Genomic DNA, 3,850 nt, shown 5'->3' with positions numbered 1-3,850 from the left:
TGTTTCCAAACTCATAATCAGTCAGTCTGCCTATTTAAAGGGAGACAAGTAGTCACCCTGCTGTTTGGTGAAAAGGTGTGTACCACACTGAACATGGACAACAGAAAGCGAAGGAGAGAATTGTCCCAGGACATCCGAAAAAAAATTATAGACAAACATCTTAAAGGTAAAGGCTATAAGACCATCTCTAAACAGCTTGAAGTTCCTGTGACAACAGTGGCTCATATTATTCAGAAGTTCAAGACCCACGGGACAGTAGCCAACCTCCCTGGACGTGGCCGCAAGAGGAAAATTGATGACAAATTGAAGAGACGGCTCGTTGGAATTGTATCCAAAGAGCCCAGAGCAACCTCCAAAGAAATTAAAGGTGAACTCCAAGGCCAAGGTACATCAGTGTCAGATCGCACCATTCGTCGTTGTTTGAGCCAAAGTGGACTTCATGGGAGACGACCAAGGAGGACACCACTGCTGAAAAAAACTCATAAAAAAGCCAGACTGGAATTTGCAAAAATGCATGTTGACAAGCCACAAAGCTTCTGGGAGAATGTCCTTTGGACAGATGAGACCAAACTGGAGCTTTTTGGTAAGGCACATCAACTCTATGTTCATAGACTCAAAAACCAAGCATACGAAGAAAAGAACACTGTCCCTACGGTGAAACATGGAGGAGGCTCAGTAATGTTTTGGGGCTGCTTTGCTGCATCTGGCACAGGGTGTCTTGAAAGTGTGCAAGGTACGATGAAATCTGAAGACTATCAAGGCATTCTGGAGAGAAATGTGCTGCCTCGTGTCAGAAAGCTTGGTCTCAGTCGCAGGTCATGGGTCTTCCAACAGGACAACGATCCAAAACACACAGCCAAAAACACCCAAGAATGGCTGAGAGAAAAGCGTTGGACTATTCTAAAGTGGCCTTCTATGAGCCCAGATCTGAATCCCATTGAACATATGTGGAAGGAGCTGAAACATGCCATTTGGAGAAGACACCCATCAAACCTGAGACAACTGGAGCTGTTTGCTCATGAGGAGTGGGCCAAAATACCTGTTGACAGCTGCAGAACGCTCATTGACAAATACAGAAATGGTTTAATTGCAGTGATTGCCTCAAAAGGTTGTGCAACAAAATATTAAGTTATGGGTACCATCATTTTTGTCCAGCCCTATTTCATTAGTTTGTTTTTTTAATAATTATGTTAATCAACAATTCAAAAGTGATGGCTGATTTTGATTATTTAATTTTCAATAAATTTTTATTTATTGTTACTTTTGTGAGTTTCAAGTGATTTCAGTGAGAATTGTGGGTTTTTCCTTCTTTAACTGAGGGGTACCAACAATTTTGTCCACGTGTGTATTCCTTCTTCAGTCAGTGCCTCTGGAGAAGACTTTGCTGTGGCTGACAGTACATCCCCTAATCAACAAGAGTTCTACCCCCAGCTCAGTCTCACTGCAGCTTAACAGCTCCTTTTCATACTGCAGAGGTTGAAGTTGTTTTCAGCCTAAAGGTGTGTTTGATGGGCTGTTGAGCACATATACTGTATGAGCCCCATTGAGAAACAGGAGAACTGATGGACATCTTGATGTTTGTTGCTGGGTGGCCTCTGATGGAGGATTCACGAGAAGGTTTTACATTGACTGCAAAGCAAGGAAAGTGAGATTTCTAGAAAAGGGCAGCTGAGATAATACAGCTTTTCTCAACTGATAAGACACTAAATTCCATTCACTGCACACAGCCACCAACTGACTGTACACAGTTCTCAAAAACAGGACACTGCTGTATAAATTTTGGACACTATTTATGGTTTGCACAGTTTCCAAAACTCTTGCACTCTTTTTGCAAAAGACTGAACATGTTTTTGCTCATTTGAACACACTTTTTTACTCATAGCACACATTTTTCTAAAAGTGAACACTAGGAAGCAGAATTGGAAACATAGTTCAGATTTTGACAAAGTGTGCTTTAGACACAATTGTGCAGTGCTTTGTTAATTGTGTAGCACCCATATTTGTAACACACATTTTAATTGTTCAGGAGTTGTGCTTTTGCTTGTAATGGTGTTATATCCACCACAAGGTGGCGCCTGTCGCTCCCTGATGAGTCTGGGAGGACTGTGGCGGACGGGAGAGAAACAGGAAGTAGGAGAAGAAAAATGAGACGAACGTTACAAGAAGCGAGAAAAGCTCATTGTTTTCTGTGTGGGGAGACTGAATAAGTCGACGAAATTCACTATTTTTTGTTCTTTTGGTTCAGAAGTTGATATTTTTGAAGCTACGCCTGTTATCAGAGGACGGAAGCAGATGGATATTTGATGTGTCTATGTGTCTATTCTCCGGTGAGTTACTTCTGTTAGCTCAGCGTTAGCTTGAAACTTTGCTAGCTTTTGTTCACTGCAACAATGTGACTGACGGGTAAAAGGAAAAAAAACAATCGGAGAAATAAGAAATGAGTGATGTTGAAAAATGCTTATCACTGTTTTTATGTGCAAGTAATCTAAAATGCTGTTATGATAAGCAAATTGTCTTTTATGTTGTACTTCTTTTAAGAGCATGTGCATTGTGTTATGATTGTGTTACTGGAGAGAAAATAGCGGAAATTTACTGATGTTGAATGTATTGAGGGAATATATGGACTTAACAAGCCTAATTATATGCCGTGTAGGTTGTTTTTTTGTGCCTGATATCTACATGGAGGAAACGGCGACAGGGCGGTTTTCGAGGCGTTGGAGGTGTTTCGGTCGTTGCCATAACTACGGGAAGAGCCGCTCTGTGGACTGGATCTGAACTTCGATTGGAGGACAGATAAGATTTCCACACAAGAAAAGAAACACATATGGGAAAACAGAAACTGAAATGACTGAAACTGAACTACTGTGGAAGAAATTCCGACTGACTTTTTATTTCTTTTGACTTGACTAAATAACTTAAGAAGCTTCTTTGGGGAAAGGAAATATAACTGGAATTTGTTTATTTTGTTTATAAAATCTACTGTGTAGTAAAGAAGAAAAAGTTACAGTTGTACCCGGGTACAGTAAATTTTATTTTGTTAATTATCTTTATTCCTATGTGCTCAAACCTCTCTGGAGGAACAGAGATGAATTTATTTCCTTGCCGAATGTGATGCACAGTACTTTACTTTTTTATTTTCTTTCTGTTAAAGCCGAGTGTAGCAGGTGAATCAGCGCTAAGAGAGACATCCTTTGTTATTAAATGCACCCAGTTGTTTCAAACGAATCCTGGTCTTGTTTTACTTATTAATCCTCCTTTATGAATCTAGATTTAGATACTGATGTTACACGGTTTCACAGGTGAATAACCTTTGGTATCGCTGTCACATCACGGTACAATTGTTTTCAAATAAAAAAACAGTGTGCAGTGTGTTAGGAAATGTGTGCTTGTTTTCAGGAACAGTGTCTTATCAATTTCTTTTTTGTGTTTGTTGGTTGCATTTTCATAATAATTAGATGAGTACTTCAACATTATATATATTATACAACACTAATATTTTGTTGGACTGCCTTTAGCTTTGAGTATGGCATCATTTTGATCAGCTTCTGCAATGTCACAGCATTTTTTTTTGTTCAGAGATCCATTCATTTTTCACCAAGATCTTATATTGATGATGAGAGAGTCAGACCGCTGCACAAAGTCTTCCCCCCACAGCCCAAAGATTGTCAGTAGGGCTGAGGTCTGGACACTATGGAGGCCAATCCATTTGTGAAAATGATGTCTCATACTCCTTAAACCACTCATTCACAATGTGAACCCCGTGAATCCGAGCATTGTCATCTCGGAATATGCCTGTGCCATCAAGGAAGAAAAACTCCACTGAATGAAAAGACCTGGTCATTCAGTATTT

At 39.9% G+C, this 3,850-nt stretch overlaps 1 long non-coding RNA gene across 1 annotated transcript; it reads left to right on the top strand.

The window, feature by feature from the left end:
* Window positions 1-2,030: 2,030 nt before the first annotated feature.
* LOC127533134 (uncharacterized) lies at window positions 2,031-3,225 on the top strand. Its single transcript, XR_007940870.1, has 2 exons — window positions 2,031-2,327; window positions 2,654-3,225. It is a non-coding gene; the product is annotated as an uncharacterized LOC127533134 (long non-coding RNA).
* The last annotated feature ends 625 nt before the right edge of the window (window positions 3,226-3,850 follow it).

The sequence above is a fragment of the Acanthochromis polyacanthus genome, chromosome 1, assembly GCF_021347895.1.
Source record: "Acanthochromis polyacanthus isolate Apoly-LR-REF ecotype Palm Island chromosome 1, KAUST_Apoly_ChrSc, whole genome shotgun sequence".
In the NCBI taxonomy this organism is placed as follows: Eukaryota; Metazoa; Chordata; class Actinopteri; family Pomacentridae; genus Acanthochromis; species Acanthochromis polyacanthus.
This window is presented reverse-complemented; position numbering and strand designations above follow the sequence as displayed.